At 39.5% G+C, this 24539-nt stretch overlaps 1 protein-coding gene and 2 pseudogenes across 1 annotated transcript in view; 2 read left to right on the top strand and 1 right to left on the bottom strand.

Moving 5' to 3' along the window:
* Positions 1–24539, bottom strand: part of LOC136858676 (zwei Ig domain protein zig-8) — a 784418-nt gene that overhangs the window by 604679 nt on the left and 155200 nt on the right. The gene's annotated exons all lie outside the window — the stretch shown is intronic.
* LOC136858891 (5S ribosomal RNA) lies at positions 5716–5834 on the top strand (annotated as a pseudogene).
* Positions 5847–5965, top strand: LOC136859356 (5S ribosomal RNA; annotated as a pseudogene).

Genomic DNA, 24539 nt, shown 5'->3' with positions numbered 1-24539 from the left:
AACGTTACCATAGAAATGCGACAAGGAAGTCACCAAACGTCTTTTCTCATGTGAAGACTGTGTTATTGAATTTTCATTGTAATGATAGGCCCGCTTGCCTACCATCAGTCACAACCAGGTTGGGGAGTTTTCATTATAATGGCAGACACTCACTCTCCACCAGCCATTTTACATCCTCTTACTGGTTTTCCCAATTGAAATGAACATAGGTCATTGCAATGACGTCAGTAGGAATGGCGCGATTAAAAGCAATGCTCTCATATGAAATACTCCATCAGATGAAAACCACACACTTTCTCACTTCTAACGAATAGTTCTGTACTGGAATTCCAGAGCTGGAATGACCAAGCCGCAGACAGCTGTGTTCCGTGAACACTCTTCGTCTTTTTTCGGAGGTGCTTCGGGGGGGGGGGTGGAAGGGAGGCGAATAGTGGAGAGTCCCAGGGAAAAACTATGCCCTTTCACTAATCTGTTTCCTAGGAGTACCCGATGAGCCGGGAAATCTCAATTCACTACACTGCAAAGGAAAAGTCTATGTTTTCCAACTCCCCAGCTATTTCCCGCCAATGTTCAGTCAGGCTGTTATACTCGGTACGCAGTAGTAATCCCATTTATCGGAGTTGAGCGGCACCATAAGAAACGAAGAACATCACAACAAACAATAGTCAATGTAAAGTTATTGTTGATCAGTGTTATGCGTTTTCGATATTGTAGGCCTTCTGAAATAACACTCTTATTATAGTCGGTACAGTAAAAATGAATGAAACATGATCTGAAATTGTATTGTATATAACTTTTGTCATGTAGTACTTTTCGATAGCACCAATAACATAGGTACCGGTATTTAAAAATTAAATTTTTGGCGCCTTCCCCTAAACTACCATTTCATCTCGGGCGAATACAATTATTTACAGCCTAGACTATAGTTTCTTATTCCCCGACTCTATATAGCGGTTTTCATTAAATTCTGTTCACCCATTTTCTCGTGGCTCGGCGTTGATATGGACTTAGCAACAAAAATAGAAATTGATTAATATCTGTGTTATCAGAGCCGGTACGGTAAAAATGTATAAGACATAATTGATTGGAAATTTAATTCTATATATCTTTAGTTATATAGTATTTATCGATAGGACCGCTAATAGTATAAATATTCGATAATTAAATTTAATGCCTTCCCCTAAACTGCCATTTCACTCAGCGTGAATAAAATGATTTATAGCTTAAATTGTAGAGGCTAATCCCCCGACTTTACGTACTGATTTTAATTAAATTATCTTCAGCCGTTTTCTCGTGATGCGGGTACAGACAGACAGACAGACAGACAGACAGACAGACAGACAGACAGACAGACAGACAGACAGACAGACATTACGGAAAAGTAAAAAGTACATTTTCTTGTTACTATGGACATGACCGATACAGAAATAACCATTCTTTTCAAATTCTAAGCAATGTACAGACAAAACTCTTATTTTATATATGTAGATGTAGATTAAAATACAGATTAGAATTAAGGAACATTAAAAATCGTAATTTTAAAATAAATAAAGTAAAATTAAAATTTTAGAATAAATAAAATAGATGTTTAATATAACTGTGCAGCGCATATCTTGTTCAAGTTAGCAGACATTTTTCTAATTTATGTGCCTTCATGCCCAAGAACGTGTTTTCATAAATTTCATGAATATAGAAGCGCCATCCAGTCTTATTTCTCAAGATGTATTGTACACAACACACTACCAATAATGGGGGTCTTAGGCGTGATGAGTAGTACAGAGAACAAATAAATACGTGTGAAATATATTACACAACACCACGTTGAGGGTTGAGTAAGTTATCATATGAAGTAACTGCTGACGGACACTGACCAGTGGCTGCTCTTCGCTAATTATGTACAGATCCTTTAGAACAATAGATAATCCCCAGAGTGGATGTCTTCAAGGCTAGCTTATCCATCTTTGAATTGCTGAAATTAGAAATATATATGCCGTTCTAATACTATTCACCTTTTCATCTTGAGCCTTATATATTCCTATGTCCAATAATGAAGAACTATAATTATTTCAAGAAAATTAATAAGAAGCACCTGACTGGAAATTATGTTTCCATCATTTCCCATTACACTACACAGGAGTTAGAGCATACATTTGACATTTACATATTCTTAGACATGAAAAAGTTCAAATAATGTAGGCATTACAAGAGATACAAAAGACAACATGCCAGGAAGTACACATTCCGATATACACACGAGATCAGTTAGGAGGAGGCAAATGGTAAGTTGTTGCACCATTGCCTCATAACTTAAAAAGGTAATGAAATGACACATTAAAACAAAAAGTACGATTTTACGACTCGTCAGAAAATCATCTCCCAGATCGGTTTCATATTTCCTTAGTGTGAGATATTCCTAGACTTTACAATGACTACACATCATTTCTCCAAAACATAATTGTTATTGTAATGTGCGGGATGATCAGCTGTTTGGATTCTGCGTTAGAACATCACACCGTAGACGAGTCGATGAGAGGAGTTTATCAGGTTCACTTCGTGTTACAGAAGACTCTTCAATCAAGTGTACTGCCGTAATCCAATCACTGGTCTATGTGGGTGTGAGTTACTGCACCCCTTTTGTGCATGTACGTGGTGTAAAGTTAATTAGAAGTGAAAACCAATTACGGCATCGTATGTTTGCCTTTCGTTGGACGGGCTCATGCCCGACTAACACTTACTTAATATGAATAAATGAAGGTAAGCGCGCGCGTGCGTGTTTGTGTATCTTTGCGCGTGTACACATCATATTACCAATATCCCAAATGTTATGATAAGCGGTACACTGAAAAGAACATTCGTGAATTCTCATACGATAAAATTTGGAATAAGTATTTAAGGTTACTGCCGCTGTAAGCAACTTGAAATATTTCCGGTCGAATATAAATTATTTTCTTCCAATAAATGAAGTAAAATTAATGTCGTTAATCCATCTTCATTGACATTCCTTTCACCATGTTTCAGGGTTCCTTCAACTTTCCCTCCTCCATTTCAGCATCTCAGAATAACCCGAAGTGTAGATACCTGCATTCTGCGTACTCTTCCACATGTAATCCATCCACTGTTTTTCTGATCGTCCACTGGGTCACCGTCCGTCGGGGCTAAAAGTTTCAGTTTCCTTCTCATAATGAATTATACATTAGCTCTGGCCACGTGTTCGTACGGCACAGTCTAGTCTCTCTCATTCTGCGCAATATCGGGGTGATTTCGAAGGTGTTCTTACGTCATAAATGCTACATAATCCAGCCATATGACTTCCAACGATAATCTTCACATCCCCTTCCCCATCATATGACAGATCTTCCTAACTTTCTTGTGACTGACCAACATTACACCCTATAGTGTGCTACTGGGTGAATGTGGGGTATAAATTAGATCTTGGATACAGAGGGATATCCTGGTAGTACCAGTGCTGGTGGTTTTGATAGTAATGAATACGTCTAGTATAGAATTATTTCTCAGAAGTGCCGGACTTAGTGTCTCAGGCGGTCGAGGCTCTGACCTTCTGACCCCAACTTTGGAGGTTTGATCAGGGCTCAGTTCGGTGGTATTTGAAGATGCTCAAATACGTCAGCCTCGTGTCGGTAAATTTATTGGCATGTTAAATAACTCCTACAGGACTTAATTCCGGCACTTCAAATGAAAAAGCTGTAAAATTAATTAGTGGGACGTAAAGCCAACAGCACTATTTTTGTTATTATTATTATTTATGAAAAGGAATTCAATGAAAAAAGGGAATAGATCCGAAATTCTGAAGAAATATGGTATCGACGAAAGAGAGAGGACACGTTGGTGTTAGAATGAAATCCTCCCTAGGCTTGCATACCGAATGCCCTTGGGGTCAGAAGAAAACATAAGGTAGCTTGTATAGGAAAATCGAAAGCAAGTTTCTTACAGAATTAAGTGCAAGTTGCGTCGGGCTCCGTTATGGACTCTGTGATCATCAACTCACGTGCACAATTTGCTAGATTCTGAAGTCCATGCCTTGGAACAGACGTATCTGTGTCCGGCACAGATAGATATTACGGCGAAGATAGGATGGGAAAGGCCTAGGAGTGGGATTGAATCGGCCATGGCGTTAAGGAAGGTATGCCTGATGTAAAAATGGGAAACAACGGAAATCCATCTTCAGGGCTGTCGGTAATGGGGGTCGAACTCACTATATTCCCAATGAGATCTCAAGCTGCAACTCACCCAGTAGATAATTTTATCTAATCTTATAGACGTAAGTTAAAATAAATGGCTTTCGCCCTTTTATTTGTTTTATTTCATTTCTTGGTATTTATTTTAATTTCTCCTCTTTTTCGCAATTTTATACAATGGAGAAGGACTGTCACAGGTTCTTTCAATATTTGAACTGATGGAGCGAAATGATCAAATGTAGTGGTAGTACCATGATCCACGATGTAATACAACCAGTAGAAAGCAAAGCCATCTCTATATAGGCATGACAGCTTTGGAGGTGCACTGTACAAACAAAAGGATTCCACTGTCAATAACCACGACACTAAGTGGGCGAAATGATTATCTATTGGCCTAGACGTGTTCGCCCCCACGAATTAGCCTCATATCAATTTATGGTGTAGTCCGAATGAATCTCATGTCCAATGTGCCAAAGTGAAATTCTCATTCTTAAATTTTTCGACTTCCTGGCAGTGATTCAAACCCACACATTTCTGTCTGAACTGAGCACTTCATTACAGCCTAGGCTAGTCAGCTCATTAGTACAACCAGTATAAGACGAGAATATATATGGAGATCGATAATGGTGCTAATAAATCACGTCAAACGAACCCACAATATTCGTATGCAGGCAGTAATACGAAGATCAGTCAGTAACGTGAGAATGAAAGTCACAATATTTTCCCGACCTGCATTCGATAGAGACTAAAATGATTTTGGTCGATATCGAGGAGAGATCAATGACGTTGAAACAGAAAGTAACCTAGATTTGTAGGACATTTTTACCGAAGACTATGTTCAATGTCACAGTCAGCAACAGACTCTGCACTGAAGCTGCTGGTATTGTCATCATCGAAATTGTACCTACTGGAAGAATAAGAGATGGTGTTCAAAATTATGATACCAACCTGCATAAAATGGCTTCATGGGTCTTACGTAATTTAGAGAAAATTAGAAACCGATTATGTAAGTATTATCAGCTGTTTGTAAACCATTTTACATGTACTACAATGCAAAGCGTGGAATTCCATTCCAAACTCCAGAATAGTTATGAAGATAAAAATGTCTGTTTTTCGTATTGTGCATATCATTGTTGAAGAAATAAGGCCTCGTTTGCCACAATCCTCTTCCTATACATTATTTTCCTTAAGGCTGTTGACGTCTCCAAACCACATATGGCAGTTCAACAGAGCAATTTTCCTAGTGTTTATTTTCCAATGCATGGAAGTAAAGGAAAAATATACCTTACCGTACCATACTGTAGGAATGTGCTGTTGATGATGATGCTTGTTGTTTAAAGGGGCCTAACATCGAAGGTCATCGGCCCCTGTAGCAGTGTTTGTTTGCGTTACGTACTTACACACTCCTACAGTATATACGTACTCTATTTGTCTGGCCCGGCGGTGAAGGGGGCAACGCGTCCGCCTATCACCCGGCGGCCCCGGGTTCGATTCCCGGCCCGCTCGGGGTTTTTATTTTTCCAACGGCCATACCATGTTGAATACACCGGTTCTCGTCCCATGACCGCAGTTAAGCACCATTGGGCGTGGTCAGTACTTGGATGGGTGACCGCTTGGAAACACCATGTGCCGTTGGCTCAATTCCCTTTTGCCAACGGCCATACCATGTTGAATACACCGGTTATCGTCCGACCACCGCAGTTAAGCAACACTGGGCTTGGTCAGTACTTGGACGGGTGATCGCTTGGGAACACCACGTGCCGTTGGCTCAATTTCCTTTTTGGGTCGCGGCGGTGATCGCAGAAGGGTTTGTAGTCCGTTTTCTTTTAGAGCTTCGTATAGTAAAATGATTACAACGGACATTGTTCTGATGGACTGCATATGTGACAAGTTTTATGGAAAATAATGGATAAGAAGTGCACTGTGGACATACGAGGTATTATTTCTTCATCAACGACATATTTCGAAGGGACACAGCTTTGATAACTGTGATGTCATAATATTATAAAATTATCTAGAGTGTTTTCTTTAACACTTAAAGAAGATCTCATCCTGTTAAATACTTCGTTATTTTTAATAGAAGTGCATTTATCGTGTCAAAATGGAATTAAGTCTGAAAGTCGTAATACTTACAATTATCTTAAAATATCTACCCGTGAACCGTTCTGCTTCATAAAGTTGTTACTTTTACGAGAAGGAATATTTCGTCAGTTAACTCGTCGGGAGGCAGGAAAATTGACAGCTTTTGTGTGGCGGATCCCTTCGTGATTTCAAACTTGGCAAAGTTTCTCCAATTTTCTGTTCTATCTCGTTTTCCTTAGTCCGGAGTCTCTTGAAACAGAGGAGACTGGGAGAAGTGTATTTACGGAGGGATGGAATACAAGGAGGTGAAACTTTAACGACTTTGCTTGCAACTTTTAGAAATTACACCAAGTTAAACTGGAGAACCATTGATGAATTTCAATGAGCCTAGCGCTTACGCTTGCAGTATATCTTCTAAACTAGACTTTAAGATGTATCGCAGAGTAAAAGTTTAATAAACGTTAATGCAGAACAACACTACAATACTCACTACTCGTCTGAATTCTGTTCATCAAGTTTGGATAGGCTTACTTGTAACCTTATCTCCCGAGCAACTTAACGGCATGATTCTTCCTCAACACGTTTCCTGCTACATTTTAATGTATATAAATAAAAGGTAGTACTTCCGCACGTTCCTACAGCCTATTAAATTATGTATTTGAAATTTTTCCTGTTCGAATGCGTAAGTAAGAATGAAAAGGCGAGAGAAAGCCAACAATATTTAGTTTCATTTATTCATCCAGTGTTCCGTTCCGGACAAGAGAACTTCTACAATGTTTAGCACGACCGTTCTGAAACTTTCTAGCATGAACAGTACGCTGTTAATAATAAGGTAAGTTTAAATAGAAAACATAATCTTCTACTATATGTGATATTGCATTTGATACAACAATGCATGAAGAAACCTAGTCAATAGCCTGTGGTTTATTTGCAGACCATAGTTTCCTATGGTGACAATCCTTCTTTAATGATTTTCTCCATGTTATTCCCACAATTACGTCTGACAAATGTCGTTTGTGACGTGTAATTTTACGCATCGTTGTGCAGTACATTTACTGAGGAGTATAGTTACATGTACCGGTACACTCACGTTCGCCCCAGAATGGGTATATCAAGATAAACAAGGGAAAAAGTTTGAGAACGACTAGACTACATTAATGTGAGGAATGGTATAAATGTTCGATCAGTTCAAACTTTAACGTAATTTACGCAATGCCAGTGGCAGGTAGCCAACGGCCGAAACCGTGTTGAAACACCGGATCCCGTCAGATCTCCGAAGTTATGCAACATTGTGCGTGGTCAAGATTTCGATGGGTTGCCACGCGCTGTTGGTGGGGGTAAGGGAATGGAGGAGCGAAATGGAACTGGCCACCCTACCGTACGTAAACTCCGGCTCAGACACACCTCTGCGGAGGTTCGGACCTGCCCTTGGGCAGAATACACACTTATCTTTAGTAAAAGGTATGTCAGTTGAGCAATAGCTGACCGAGCTCGATAGCTGCAGTCGCTTAAGTGCCGCCAGTATCCAGTATTCGGGAGATAGTGGGTTCAAACCCCACCGTCGGAAGCCCTGAAGATGGTTGTCCGTGGTTTCATATTTTCACGCCCGGAAAATGCTGGGGCTCTACCTTAATTAAGGACACGGCCGCTTCCTTCCCACTCCTAGCCCTTTCCTGTCCCATCGTCGCGATAAGACATATCTGTGTCGGTGCGACGTAAAGCAACTTGTATTGATATTTGACTGGCGGCTAGAGACTGAAAAGACAGTCAGACTGTCCAACGCCGTTTACATGGTGCCAGCGTCAGCGTAGACAACCTGGTGTCCAGTTGAACCTAGTCAAAATGTTTAATCCAAAAGAAAATAATATTCTTTACATCCATATTGTATAAATCGTTTTTGCAAAATTCGATCGCGGTGAGAATAAAAAATGAAGAAGTATACGACTATGGGAGTGGTTGCGATAAACACTGAGAGCTTCTGTAAATATCGTGAGAGATCTATATTGTAGTATAAAATTGTGATGGTGCTTATATCAACTCATTAGAGGATCTATTTCATTTAACAACGTCAGTTATTACATGGTCTGATACTCTGAAGCAATATCATATCCTCGACTACGGAAACAGATAGCAAAATTCTCTTGGCAGAGATTATGTTTGTAGTATGCCATCTTCATGACAACTCTGAGTAGTGCTAATGGCAGCGAGGAGACGGCGTTAGTAAAAATACATCAGGTATGGGGTGAAAGATAGGTGTCTGTATCTTATTTTCCTTGTTCGAAGTTCCCTCCAAATTAGGTGTCACACGGCAGGAGTAAAAATTGTTTGGTTTTCATAATCTCCTTTGGAATGTTATGTATTAATGCTACGAAAATAACTCAGCAACGTTGGTATTTTCAAGTATACTTCGTTGCAAATGAACTGTTAAATCGTTAACACGTAATAGAGTCGCTTTATATTATTTAAAATATCACTCAGTGTGAACTGGTCACTGTTCTGTCCATTTAAAAACATCATGTGTATAACTTATTTCAGACGCAATTATCTCATGTGTATATACAACACACACCTATTTCTGCCTGTACTTAATGAATATTTGCCCTATATTTATTCATCATATCGTACCGTTCCAAATTCAATTTCAGTTAAGATAATACATTTTACCGAATCGATTCATTTGATTCCGTTCACGTTACTGAATCGAGACAGTGATCCTATTCACAGCACATTAGAGTCACCGTTCTGTGTAGAGTGTACTGATAAGACAGCAGTAACAACATTTAAGCTTGCTGCTGCGATCTGGTCTTCATTCTATGAACTGCTTTCCTACGCGTCATCTAGCTTTCAGATTCAGGTTTCTCCTGGAAGCCACCTCTTCGCATCAAATTTTGACGTTACAAAGACTTTCCTCCACAGTGGCAACTCCATTAAATATATAGAATTAGATGAAAAAATATCTGTACGCACAATCATCAGTGATCTGCATTTAGAGCTGTCGCCCAGGTGGAAGATTCCTTATCAATTGTTTGCCTAGTCTTTTCTTAAATGGTTTCAAAGAACATGGACATTTCTTTGTAATCACGGTAAGTACACAATACAAAACAAATAAGTCAAAAATGAAATGCAGAAAAAATAGACACTTGTGCGATACCATACATGCTCGTTATATTACAGTAAAAATCTTCAGTTAATAATAAGAAGAAGGAGAAGAAGAAGGGGAGAAAGAAGAAGAAGAACAACTGACATAACTCAAATTTTATACACTAACTTATGGTTTATCCTTCAGTTCTCTGAATGTCACAACTCCATACAGAATTAGATGTAAAAATACCTGTGTTCGAAACAAGTAGCCTACATCTTCTTCTTATACATAAAGTTGTTCGTGTCTGTTTGTCTGTTTGTTTGTTCCACCATCACCGTACTTAATGAATATTTGCCCAATACTTATTCATCATATCGTACAGTTCCAAATTCAATTTCAGTTAAGATAATACACTGCCTGACAAAACTTAAGCACCCAGAAGGAGTGGTCCAATATTATCCCATTTCGGTATACATTCATGCCATTGATGTGTGAGTACATGATTAGATTAACACGGTTATGTAATATGTAGAAGCTCACTAGAGTGCATTCGAGGTGGCACCGTCCTGTTGTTACCAGTCAACTGGTGTGAGTGAGACAGTTAAGAACTACGTGCAGAGAGGTTACGTGCAGTACAAAGCACCCACAATGCCTCGTAGACGCGTTAGAAAGCCTATCCACGAACTGACAGCATTTGACCGAGGTCGCATTGTGGGATTGCATGGACTGGTTGGTCAAATCGTGCAATTGCCAGGCATGTGGGGCATTCGGATGTCACATTGGCCCGATGTTGGAATCAATGGTTACATGAGGGCACCCAATCACGTCGTGCAGGTTTGGGTCGACCAAGAAACACCACCCGGAGGGAGGACCGTCGTATGGTGCACCAAGCATTGCGGGATCCCATAACTTCGGCACCAGCCATCTGCGAACATGTACTGGAGTCTCTACAACATCCTGTGAGTTGCCGCACAGTGTTTCGACGACTCGCATCCACCGGATTAGGGTCCTATCGCCCTATGCGTCGGTTGCCATTGACAGTAGAACACCAACGCCTGCGTTTGGAATGGTGCCTTTTCCTGGAGGCATAGACACAGGACGACTGGCGTCGCATCAAGTTCAACAATGATAATCGCTTCTCCATAACCTCCGATGACCATAGTGTGCGGGTTTGGTGGCATCGTGGAGAGGGCAGATATTGCCCATATTGTGGAAAGACACATAGGCGCAATCCCTGGTATCATGGTGGTGGGAGCCATAGGACATGCATTCAGGTCCCCTCTAATAGTGCTTCGGCAGATTTTGATGGCACAGCGATACGTCACAGATATTCTGCGACCTCACGTCTTACCCGTTATGACACAGCACTCTGACACAGTGTTCCAACAAGTTAATGCAGGTCTACATACAGCACGTGCGTCTATGGACTGCTTAGAGCATGCTGAGGTCCCCCAGTGGCCAGCAAGATTCCCGGACCTCTCCATCATTGAACATGTGTAGGATGACTTTGGAATATGACTCCGTCCCAGTACCATCCTCCGGAATCTGGATGGACAGCTGCAACAACTGTGCACGAACTTGCCTCAGGAGAGAATCCAAATGTTGTTTGACACTATTCCAAACCACATAAAGGCATGCTTTGCGGCAAGGGATGGGTGCGACACCATTTAATCTGGCGCCAACTTTCCCCCTGTAACTGCCAACGACCCATATTGCAATTAGTTGAAAAAAAAAGGCACATGGTCTTTCAGCATGTGTAGTTTCATTCACTTTTAACCACTCCTTCTTGGTGATTAACGTTTTTTGTCAGGCAGTGTATATTCGGTTGTTGGTTGCAGTATAATATAAAATTCCTGAATGGAATTTCATCAAGTCGAAGTTACGGGCAAGGTGGATTATAATCGCAGGTAATCCTTTTGCGATTCCAGGTAAAGGTAAGGGGATTGAAAGAAAAGCGTGAACGCACAAAAGAAGCAAAAGGTCACTGATAGCTCTCTTAGTATAGGGTAAACGTACGAATTTTTATTATTAAAGCTATAGTAAGCATGCCTACCTGCCATTTACCACCTGTACTTTTATCATACAATAAAATACGGAACATGCTAGTGCTAGCCATGGCATACTTTGTCTGAGCCAGGCTTCCTGCCTCAGTCACTAAATTATTCGAATTTGTCACGTATGGCCACATCGAACTGATCAAGTTCTGTGATGCTTTCTGTTGTACCTCACTGAGCGTTGTTGATTACTGAACTAATGCGAAGTATCTGCTGGCCTACTTTTGGCTTATGCCAGTCCTAAGAGGTGAATAGAATTGCAGGTTTGCAGGTTTTTTATGAACTGAAATTGTCCAGCCATACCTTAGGCATGGTACAACAACGCTACTGTGTTTACTGTAATATCTCTTATGGCCTAGCAATCAGTTCCCTTTACCAAAACATAATATGCTCATCTTAATAAACTGTTGTCATTGAGTATCATAATATTACATAAATGATTGGACCTCCCCTGAACTTAGATAACTTCTTTTGCATCTAGCTTCCGTGTCACCGAGTACAATATTAACATGGATATATCTCCCAAGATAAATTGCATTAACACAGGAATGAGTATTGCTGGATTCAAGCCTCTGTACTCATAGCAGATTTTGTTTTCGGGCAACCTCGAGCCGCATCTCATAACTGCTTTACTCAACTCAAACTGGATCTAATCTGCTCTACACAAGTACGGGAATCATGTCCAGCTTTTGAGAGAGAGGTCTGTAACATAATATTGTGACACTGTCCACCAATTTAACGTACGACTTGGGGAAAAGCAATATAGACTCAACGGCCGCGAATGACGTTAGAGAGCTAAGGTCCCACCAGCTCAACACTCCAGCAACTAGGCAGATGAGTTAGCAGGCAAGACCAGCCTCTCTAGCCACCACTACGGTCATCACCCTTTACGTCACTGGATGTCTATCGATGATGTAAGAAAGGACCAGTAACCTGTTACCAGAGCATTTGATCTTCAGAGAGATCCAGGTATTTCTCCTCATCCGAAGTATCTAGAGAGCCTGGCGTCCTTATAAAAGACACATCGGACGAGATTGTGACAGCCCAGTGTAGGCTCTGTTCTACTAGTGATTCGGCCAAAAGGCAGTGCTGTGAAGTGCGCGAACTGCTGTGAAACACTGGATCAGCGTGCTACAGTGACGACGGACAGCTGTCTGCGAATTGACGGTGAAGACAGAGCAGTGGAACTGAGCGTCGAGGAACAGAGAACGGAGACTGGTGTACGCGTGTGCGAACTTTAGTAACAAGTGCAGACTTTCAGACTAACTTGTTGTATAATGTTCACGACCGCACACTTCACAGATTACGCGCATGTCTCGCATGTCTGTACTCGGTACCAAAGTTCGCACTCACATACACCAGACTCCGTTCTCTGTTCTTCGACGCTCAGCTACACTGCTCTGCCTTCACCGTCAGTTCGCAGGCAGGTGTCCTAGTAAACCACACTACAGTCCAAGTGACAGTGACAAGAGTGGGTGTAGTGTAATAATTGTTTTAGCCCTTAATAACTAGTGTGACCAAACTGTGAGAACAGACAGCGCATTCCAGTGGTTTGTGTGCCTGTGTTGCTTTACAGCAATTAGTGTTACTTATTAAATATTAAAGTGAACTATGGCAGTCGTGTGCTTAATTACCTGCTAACCGTGTGCACGTTAATATATGATTAGGTCTTCTGTGCCTCCTAGCATTATTCACCTGAACCCAATCTCATGTCTTGGTTTGGCACCACTCCCACAAATATAGTGGCGCCTATTGTGCCTGGTCAGAAGACCATAACCAGCCAGCTCTGTAATGTTGTGCCAGTCATATGAATGACTTGACCTGTGATCTTTAACGTGTGATTGTCGTAATAGATAGGATGATGCACAATGGCTGATGGATTAAGAAAGTAGGGCTTACTGAAAATGACTAGTTAAGGAGCACCTATAAAATTTCTTCTCCTGGTTGAAGGAAATATGTTTAATGGCTTATAATTTTAAGCTCTAGTTTTATATCTATTCTTAAATAACGTACTGTAAGCAACATTATTTTCCTTCCTCCAGACGACACTAACAAGGAACATCCTAGTTCTCGAACTCTCTGCAACGCACGAAAAATGCAGTAAACATAGATCGTTCATTAAAAATGTGATCTGAATCATTCATATCCAAAACGGTGCATTCTACCTCAGGAAACATCATAAAAAAACTTGGGTAATGAAAGGAAACGTAATATCAATGTAATATGAAGGAAAAAACACATAATTCAACGCCTTGAGTATCTTGTTATACTTTTCATCTGCATGGATTCGACACCATTTTCGATTAATTTCATGTATATCACCGTCCCCCCTCAGGCCCACCAAAAAGGGGGCTGAACTTGGACTTATACAAAATCCGGAGTGTCACTATTCATCTCAGCGACCCCGAAAAGTATGGATTCGACACTATCGTCGATTATTTTTATACCTCACCCCCTCGCTCTCCTCAGTTTATTCCTCGCCCCCCGCCGTTTGTTGTGCTTGGCGTGACTTACCGCCACGCGGTTTGTCTCCTGATACTAAGTCAGAAGTATACCTAGTTTGGTTGACACGTCTTAGCAAGAAAGGTACTGTAATTTATAAAACATGGCGGCGTGTTCCCATCCTCCCACGATGGGACAGGAAAGGCCTAGGAATGGGAAGGAAGCGGCCGTGGCGTTAATTAAGGTACAGCCCCAGCATTTGCCTGGTGTGAAAATGGTAAACCACGGTAAACTCTCTTCAGGGCTGCCAACAGTGGGATTCGAACCCTTTATCTCCCGGATGTGAGCTCACAGCTAGTACGCGCCCCTAACCGCACGGCCAACTCGCCCGCTAGAAAGAAAATGGAAAGAATGGATGTTTATGTATACGTTGAGTATAGTAACATCGCTAATTAAACGAATGGGATATACATGATGTAATATGATATGTAAGAGAATCTCTCTGCTTTTTAAAATGCCAACATGAAATTTTAGATCATTTTACTTTGTTATAAGTCTTCATGGGAATCAAAAGTAAGGTTTAGATGTCGAAATGAAAATCACGCATTCAAGGGATAAAACGGATCTATTCATGAATTATTAAATATTTCTATTTTTCAAGCAAATTAAAATAAAATTATATTTAGTCTAGTGATTGTTTTATACCTATGAACGACTCGTGTTCAATGTTTATAAGAGCATGCCACACGTCATTGAATGAAACAGCAGCAAGTGTGATCTCCATCTACTCTAACATGCTACACGTGACCACTTAACGAACCTGTTTAACATTCGCGTCCCGACGCGTCTTGTCTCGCGGAGAGAAATTGAGCGAGTGTAAGAGGAAAACTTGAGACTGTATTTCGTTATTGAGATGTCTAAAGTCAACTGTCTCATTTCCTAGCTTACAGCTTAATAATGACTTTGAAAGAACAGGCTCTAGAAGAGCGAAACAATTGAATCGACAATATGTCTACAACGTGAATTGGAGAAGTGTGCATATCAGCTCCATGGATATTCATTAATCGAGCATATAACGCATGACTGTGTTGAAGAGAAAACGCTCCTTTTACAGATATATACAGGAGTGATTTTCATACCGAAGTCCAATTACGTACTGTAAGTATGCAAAGTCGATAATGAATTGTATTTTTTGATAACTGTATCACTGACTGGTCGTCTCCAATAGTTCAATTCCAAGGGCAAGGTTTTAAATTGAACTCATTAATTCTTTATTCATTGGTGAATTTTTTATCCTATTACACCTGTGTAATTTGAATGCAATGTACAACTAGGAAAATTACTGTTATTTAACAATAACGAAAAATGAAAACAACGGGGAAATCGTACTTAGGTCTATGTCAGGATAGAACGACTGCTGTTACACAGGTGGCCTACAGATACTTGAATGCCACATGATCAAGGTGGTGTTCTCATTTGAATTGATACGCTTCCGCAACGGCGTCCACTGTCTCTCGTATAAGGAAGCACCTCAGTTGGTCTCACTAGGCTGATTGAAAAGCGCTTCAGACCTCAGTAAAGAATCAAGATCCCTGGTTTGACCGTGAATTGAAATTTAGACCTCTAGGAAAGAGGCAAGCACGCTACACCAGTACCACATGGCTGCTCGAACTTTTAATGGCTATCAAAATTCAATTCACAGAGTATAATAGAATTAATTACAAATCTCGAATCTAATAGAGGTTAAAATCAATTCTCAAAAGTATAATAATAATAATAATAATAAAAATGATAATAACAATAATAATAATAATAATAATAATAATAATAATAATAATAATAATAATAATAATAATAATAATAATAATAATAATAATAATACCGTATAGAAACAGTAATGGAAATGAAAGTCGTCAGAGTCGTGGCCACCAGGGCGATTTGTGTCAATATCCACGCTTTATTCACATTGAAAGGACATGTGTTATACTTAACAATTATAAACCTACGCGACAGCTGTAATCGTACTAGTGGCTTCGCACAGTCCTCGCTCTGCAATTCAAATATGGACTGTACCAGAAATAGTGCCATTCGTAAATAATGGATTTCAACATTGAATGCGGATTTCTTGTAATCATAAGCACAAATCTTTCCAATAGTGGATCATGTGATCATGTCAGAAACAGCATAATAATTATATCCACAGAACCGATACGGCAAATATCTGAGACACTATGATAATGCTTAATAAAATTCTAGGTAACTCTTATGGGTACAATTATTCTCTGTATTCCTTATTAATAAAATGAAACTGCTATGTCTTCTTTCATGAAATTTCAATGTTCAGAAACATTCGTGATGTTATGTTTTCGAAGGAGAAAATCCCTACTCTGCTGGAATGCGGTACTAATAAACATATTTTATTTCACTACGTCAACAATGAATGTCCCCCGCCTAGACAATTTCGCCACATACTTCGGGGAAACTTAGATCTGTGAAAGAAAACAACAAATGAAATCGTATGCATTACATTGCATTACAACTTATATCGTCTACTTTTTCACAGATTATGTCTGAAACATAAATGATTGATCGCTGCTAATTTTTGTTCCAAGGCAGATCTTGTCATCATACATGGAATTCATTGTCTTCATAATGTACTTCATATTCGAAATCAATGTTATACTTGTTGTTATTTATATTTCCTTATGCATTCACTACACACCTACAAAATATAAGGTAGTCGATTTCCTTCCAGATTATGCCAAAATATTTTTGTAATATGGAAGTGTATTTCACTTCAACAGGTTCCTGAGTTCAACATACAGGTTGCTGTAATTCTTTATTTGCAGACAAATTTTCCTGCTCTGATATTGATAGAGGTGATATAGTGAGCCTCCCGCGTAAATAATGCATTACCAAACCTGGGTCTTGTGGTAAGGTAATGATAATTTTATCCGGGGAGATTTAAAGTGGTTTTTCTTTGATACCCTGGGTAAATATTCCCTTCTAATTACTGCTCTTCAAATCGTGACGAAATTGTAATATTTTATCGTGCTGAGAGGAAGTACTTTTGAGGCCGATAATGGTATCTCTTCTTCTTATAGTCCTCTAAGTTCTTCCGGATACTCAATTAGTAGGCTTATAATACTGCGCAACAACGGGGAAAATGAGAGAAACCGTTAAAATCCACACCGAAATAGGAAATGCTATTAAAACCGACGAGAAATAATTAACTATGTTTTATTATAGTACTAGCAAATGTATCGTGCTTCGCTACGGTATTCTACAATGTATACGGATATCGAAGTAAATTGCTGTACATGAAGTGAATAAAAAAATTAATTGCATGTCTCTTGACGTTATCCGAGAAAAAGCATAGGGAGGTCCGCAGATGGTGTTTCCAATGTGAAGTGCGAGTTGCAGATTTGTGATGATAACGACAGGTTTACTTGTCTGCCGCAATTCACTATGCGTAACGTCAGTCACATTTTGATAGGTAAATTTGTTTATAATCGGGGGCACCTATACCTGATGATAAAGAGAATCAGGTAAAAGAGTTTAAAAAATGCATGCTCCCTTGCCTTCTGCTAGTCAAAACGACAGGATTAGGACGCCGTCTGTACATAGCCAAGTTATAGGTTAGGTATTTTTGCGCATTGACTTGAACAATGTTAGTGTCTGCAGTAGTGGATGCAGATACGACTAACTGTGACTGTTCCCTACTACTTAGTCGCATGCGGGGGGTGAAGCTGATTCCTGCCCGTGGTGCCTCTGCTAAGGTAGTTGGAATTAAATTTCCATTACTGAACTGAACATCAGCACTTGGCGGTCAGACTGTCTCTCGAGATCTCCTGACCAATGGTACACAAACAAATGACAGCTCACAGAAGCTCTTTTTAGAGCCAATCAACCAAACCCTTGGGTCCTGTATTAAAAGTCCTTCAAATTAACATAGAAGGCATGAGTAAATCTAAGGCCGACTATTTGTCCAAACTGTCATTAGAAAATAACATTGATTTAATTTGTGTTCAAGAAACTCATATCTCTGATGAGTCACAAATGCACTCAAGAGGAAAGATCCATGGTTACAGATTATTGGGGGCTACTTATCATCAATCATACGGTTCTGCGACCTACGTTTGCAACTCCATCATGGATGCTCATCTAGTCTCTACACACCATGAGAACAACATTTCTAACATTGTGACTCAGGTTAACAGCTTGACAGTTGTGAACACTTATAAACCTCCAGGTATCCCATGGCCTGATAATGTTCTTCCAAACTTTGCACATCCTGCTGTCTATGTGGATGACTTTAACAGCCATCACACCCAATGGGGATACAGATCAAATGACCTCTGTGGAGAAAAACTTACTGAATGGTCAGACTTGTCCAATATTCAGCACATCTTCAACCCAAAGGAAAAAGGCTCCTTTAAATCAGCAAGGTGGAACACAGAAACCAATCCTGACTTATGTTTTGTGTCCACTGATCACCAGGGATACAGTTTACCTCCTATTCGTAGAGTGCTCACAAATTTCCCACAAAGTCAGCACCGTCCTGTTCTTTTGGAAATAGGCGCTCAAATCCCCATTATTAGATCGTCTCCTCTTCCACGGTGGAATTTTGTCAAAGCTAACTGGGACAGTTTCTCTGCTGATCTTGATAGCAGCATAAGATGGATTCCTCCTGTTGTCAACAACTACTGTAGATTTGTTAAAGCAATACTTGCCGCTGCAAAAAGACACATTCCTAGAGGGGTCAGAAAGGAGTACATACCTGGATGGAATGAAACATGTGAGAAACTCTACAGTGATTTTCAAGAGAATGGAGAAACAGATGTTGCTGATGAACTCATGAACAACTTAGATGAAGCCAGACGGAACAAGTGGACAGAAACTGTGGAGACTATGGATTTCAAACATTCTAGCAGAAAGGCTTGGAGCCTCTTAAAGAAGTTGAGGAGATCACCTCACATTCAACAGCCCAAATCTGCTGTATCACCTGATCAAGTTGTCAAACGGATTGCAGGATTGTCTAAAGTGAAACCCAAGAAAGAACTCAATCGGTTAATAAGAAAAGAACTAACCTTCATGAAAAGACATAATATTGGTTCATCAAATATTTATGCCCCTTTCACCGAAGAAGAGCTCCTGTCTGCTCTGAAGACAACAAAAAAACGCAAAGCACCTGGTTTTGATGGCATTCACCCTGAATTCCTCAAGCATTGTGGGAAGAACACAAGGAAATGGTTGTTACGGTTTTTCTCAAATATTCTGATTACAGGCAAACTTCCTCCAGAGTTCAAACGAACCAAGATTCTGGCTATTCTGAAACCAGGTAAACCTTCCGATTGTCCTGAAAGTTATCGTCCAATTGCTCTAATGAATGTGTGTTACAAACTTCTGGAACGGCTCATCTACAATAGAATAAGCCCTCTAATTCTACGATCGCTCCCAGCAGAACAAGCCGGTTTTAGACCTAACCGTAGTTGTGAAGACCAAGTTCTTGCGTTAACAATCCACATTGAAGCAGGTTTTGAAAAACGACTGAAGAGTGGTGCAGTGTTCATAGACCTTACAGCCGCTTATGATACGGTTTGGAGAGAGGGAGTTATGTATAAGTTTTTAAAACTTATTGGATGCAGAGTATTGTCACAACTCATAAACAACATACTATCAGATAGATTGATCCAGGTAGTTATGGATAACAAACATAGTAAAGTTAAAAATCTCAACAACGGTCTCCCTCAGGATCTGTGCTCTCTCCATTGCTGTTTAATAGGTACATTGCCGAAATACCCCGTACTACATCACGCCAATTTGCTTACGCGGATGACCTAGCAATAGTTACTCAGCAATCCAATGTGAATGAAATAGAAGCAATTCTGAACAGAGACCTTGTCATTTTGAGCGAGTACTTTGATAAGAGGTGTTTGATACCTAGCACCAGCAAAACGGAAACCTGTCTCTTTCACCTTAATAACAGGCAGGCAAACATTACTTTGAATGTTTCCCTCGACAACTCTCCCCTACCACACAATTCTAACCCCAAGTACCTTGGAGTAACTCTTGATCGGACACTATCCTTCAGGAAACATTTAATAAATACCGCTGCTAGACTGAAGACCAGGAGCAATATCATTCAGAAACTTGCAGGTTCTACATGGGGAGCGTCAGCATCCACTCTTAGGTCGTCAGCACTGGGACTGGTATACTCTACAGCCGAGTATTGTTCTTCTGTTTGGCTGAATAGCCCTTATGTTAAGAATATTGATGTTGTTCTGAATCAGACGATGCGCATTGTCAGTGGCGCAGTCAGATCTACTCCTCTTTTCTGGTTGCCAGTCTTGAGTCACATAACACCTCCAAGGATTCGCAGACAAAATAACCTAATTCGCGAGTTCAGGAAGATAACAATGAACCCAAGTCTTCCCATTCATGAAGACATGGTTGTTAGATATGGACGTCTGAAGTCAAGATCTCCGCCCATTCAGACTGCAAGGGAACTCATCAATAGGAACTTTAACGGTTCTGATGAATGGCAGTTAGAGTGGATCAACTCAGTTCCAGATGAATGGCAGACCCTCTTTAGTCGCCAACACCCACCACCTGGTTTTAATCTCCCCAGAAGAACTTGGGTTCTTCTCAACAGAGTCCGTACCAATCATGGACGATGTGGGTCATTGTTACATATGTGGGGGATGCGCTCCTCCCCTGAGTGCGACTGTGGTGAGAAGAATCAGACCATCCGTCATATTGTCACCGAATGTCCTAGGAAGTACTACTCCGGTCAGCTGAAGGAGTTTGTGTATGCCTCTGACGGGGTTGTACAATGGTTAGACAGCTTGGATTTAAGTTTATGAACTGTTTTAGAGATTGGTTGATTGTTTAAGGTGTTACATTGTTTGTTATTTTTTTGAATATTTGTATATAGAGTTATGTACTAGCCATAAGCTAAATAAATAAAGTCGCATGCGTTCAAGTTCGATGAACTTTCGTCGCTATTCGTTTATTTTTCTTTATTTCAAGATTTATTGTTCGGGTGTACGTTATGTTAGGATAGTGTAGTGTGTTGACACATAGTTAATTTTTGTAGGATTTACACTACGAATGCGGTTTCGATTCGTCTGCTGTTATTATATTTTATTCATTTTCCATTATTCACATTATCTAGGTGATACGTTGATCTACCGATCACTTGTAGTTTAGTTTAAAGGGATAAGTGTAGGTAGACAGATTTGTAATTGTAGCTGTAGTTACGTAGAATTTGAAAAACTTCATTTTGCTTGTTTCGTATTATGGGCTTGTATTTTAATGAATTACGCGTAATGAATTAATCTTTCCCTGCATTCCGCAGTTTTGTTCCTTCGGAACATCCCCTCGGATCAAGTATGTTTGTTCATTCTGAACATCTGTTTGGTGTGATGCATGTCTCAGTATCGGGATTCGTGTACAACTTAAGGTTGTCACGAGGTGATAATACATGGTGGAATTTTATTTTGATAATTGCTGTTAACTTGTAATAAACACCATGCTTTCAAGCGATATTTTGCAAACTATCCAAAGCAACTGATAGTAAATTCGGTTCGATTAAGGATCCTTTCGGGGGATATTCCAATAGTCACCTTAATTCAATGTAAATCTGGAATTCTACTTGTTGAGGGTCAGATTCTCCACGGATCGTGTGGGTTAACTCTCAGTTATCGTTTGGGTCAATGTTGCCCGATTTTCAGATTTTCTATTTTTTTTTTTTTTTTTTTTTTTTTTATTTATGGATTTGCGGTCCACAAATATTACTTTGCGTTTCATTCATTGCGAGGCAATAAATAAATAATTTCAAGATACTTTCACCATTCAATTTATGCATTGTGACAAATTTAATTGGTTTCTCTTGCTTAATCACTAAATATAATTAATTTAATTGAAGACTTTTAGTAATCCCATTTTTGCTCCGCATTTGAAGTAGTTATGACGATCTCCTCTGAACCATGCCGATTGGTCAATGAATTGACTGAAAAGAACCCGAAGAGACCCCAAGATCTATTAATCGACATTGTTCTACCGAAGTAGCCGAGGCAGACGACCGACGATGGAACGGTAAGTTCAATGGTTCAGTCACAATACTCCTGCTATTACTATTGATGCTGACGATGATCGTGACGATTTTGATGATGATGTGGATGGCGACAATTACAAGAAACAGTAAAGGACAGAAATACAGCACATGGCTTTGTAAATCCCCTCCTAGTTTATGAAAAACGTATGTATATTGAAGGGTAGATGGAATTTCATGCTGAAAAAGTAATTTCAAAATAAGATAGCTGAGATATTATATTTTATTTAGATACTTAAATCAAGTTTCACTATTTGTGGAGAAACGGACTATTCAACAATTGCTATGTTGAGTTGATCCTGCGCTTCATAGTCCCTTATTTTTATTTATGAGCGTCGTGGCGCCGAGACCCGCACGCTTCGGAAGTGAGCTGATGGGTACAGGGGAAAGCTCTCTCGCATTCCCTTTCTAGCTGTTGTTATTGTTGCAGGACGTTCAGTATTATGAAACAGCCTATCATTGCATCACTCGCTGTATCGGCATTAACGGATTTAACACCTTTGCCCAGGTATAACGAATACTGAATGCATACGTTATCCTCAGCTAAATGTGCCAACTCACAGGCAAGAGTGATATGAAATTCGCTCCATTATATGTTGAATTCAGGACGTTGTTAGCCTATTATTGAAGCATAATCTATTTGAAGGTACGCCTCACGAAATGAAAATGCGCATAAATGCTTAGAAGTTGAATATAATATTAAACAATGTACCTTTTGACAAAAGATATAGAATAATTTTCCTTAAACTGTGAGCAATGGACTTATATTAATTTGGCAAAAAATCTAAAAAGGTACGTCAACCTCCAATCATGTTAAGTGCATAAGTTTCGATGGACTTCAATGACACTTGAGTTTCAATATTGCACGTGTATACATCTCTTGTGTTTTATGAAAATTGCAGTCTCAATCCACTTTGAGTAAGCTATGCAAAGTTAGACATATATGCGTGATAAAATGCAACTACTGTATGTAGTGTTGGAGTCATTTTATAACATTCTGCTTTAGATTAGGGATAAAGTGTTCTGTTTGAACAAACCATATTGAACGCTAGTACTCATCAACTCGATTACCTATAGATATGAGGCGTATTTGTGAAACATGGAAACAATTGCATTACTCTAGCAAGGAGAAGAATATTACATCATGTAAATACTACTCCTACTCCTCCTCCTCCTACTACTACTACTACTACTACTACTACCACTACTACTATAAACGAAAATAATTATTACACTTGTATTGTTCTATCAGTTTCTATAAAACATTGCAGACGGAAGAAGCGTCGTCCTTTTGTAGACCTTCAACGTGTCGAATGCCAACCGAACCGATTTCGCACATATAATCATGCTCAAGTATGCCCGATCTCAACTAGGACCGAACTCAAAATCTCGGGAAGAGAATAGTAACTGACTGCTCTACTGAGACAAGCAATTCAATTGATTGATTGATTGATTGATTGATTGATTGATTGATTGATTGATTGATTGATTGATTGATTGATTGATTGATTGATTGATTGATTGATTGATTGATTGATTGATTGATTGATTGATTGATTGATTGATTGATTGATTGATTGATTGATTGATTGATTGATTGATTGATTGATTGATTGATTGATTGATTGATTGATTGATTGATTGATTGATTAGTTAGTTAGTTAGTTAGTTAGTTATTACTGCAGATAACCCCTTATAAAAAGAACCCTGAAACGACCTTTCCTTAAGTGAGGGAAAATGAATCTCCAGTAACGGATTATGGTCGTGTAAGGTAGATACAATGGAAAATCAACCACTTATCTAAGATGCATATTGGTAATTGCGAATGTATTATATTTTATGTCTGCATTTTAAACACGAGTATGTGAACATCGTAGATCGTAATTGCATACAATCCTCTCCAAGCCGTGATCTCTTTTTATCCTTAAGCCAAGGTACCGAAATCAGAAGTAATGAAATCGACATTCTTAATGTATGATACGATCCTGATGCTTTGAAAAACCAATTTATGATATCATTCAATTTACATAGAAGTTTGGTACTTGTGAAGGCAACTAATATAAGTGGAGAAACTCTGATAATTCGGGATACGTTATAATCTACAGTGGACTACCGTGAGTACTGAAAATGTTCTTGTGACGTATATTTAGTATATTATACAGGGTTTTTCAGCTAAGATATCCACCTCTTATAACTCATGAGCCGTTAGAGATACTGACATTCTGTTTTCACTTTCGGCAATGGTACTAACGGACACATTGATGAACTTGAATTAATTTTCCAGGGTTTCAATATGTGCTAAATGTACTTTTAAATTGAACTACACTATTGTCAAAACCTAGTTTTAACCTTAAGGACATTACAAATCGGACAAGAACTTGTGAATAAAATTAAATGTTCGACTGAATCACAAATCAGCCGGCTAACCAGACATGACGTACAGATTTCCTTCTCCTTGTGACTGTGAGGTATATGCCATACTATGCCCATGCATACAGTATGATAACTTATAAGTATTTAGTATTCGGTAATGTCGTAGGCAACAATTAAAGGAAAAATGGATATGC

Source organism: Anabrus simplex, chromosome 1 (assembly GCF_040414725.1).
Source record: "Anabrus simplex isolate iqAnaSimp1 chromosome 1, ASM4041472v1, whole genome shotgun sequence".
NCBI classification, from domain to species: Eukaryota; Metazoa; Arthropoda; class Insecta; order Orthoptera; family Tettigoniidae; genus Anabrus; species Anabrus simplex.
The sequence above is the reverse complement of the archived record's forward strand: the minus strand, read 5'-3'. Positions and strand labels throughout refer to the sequence as shown.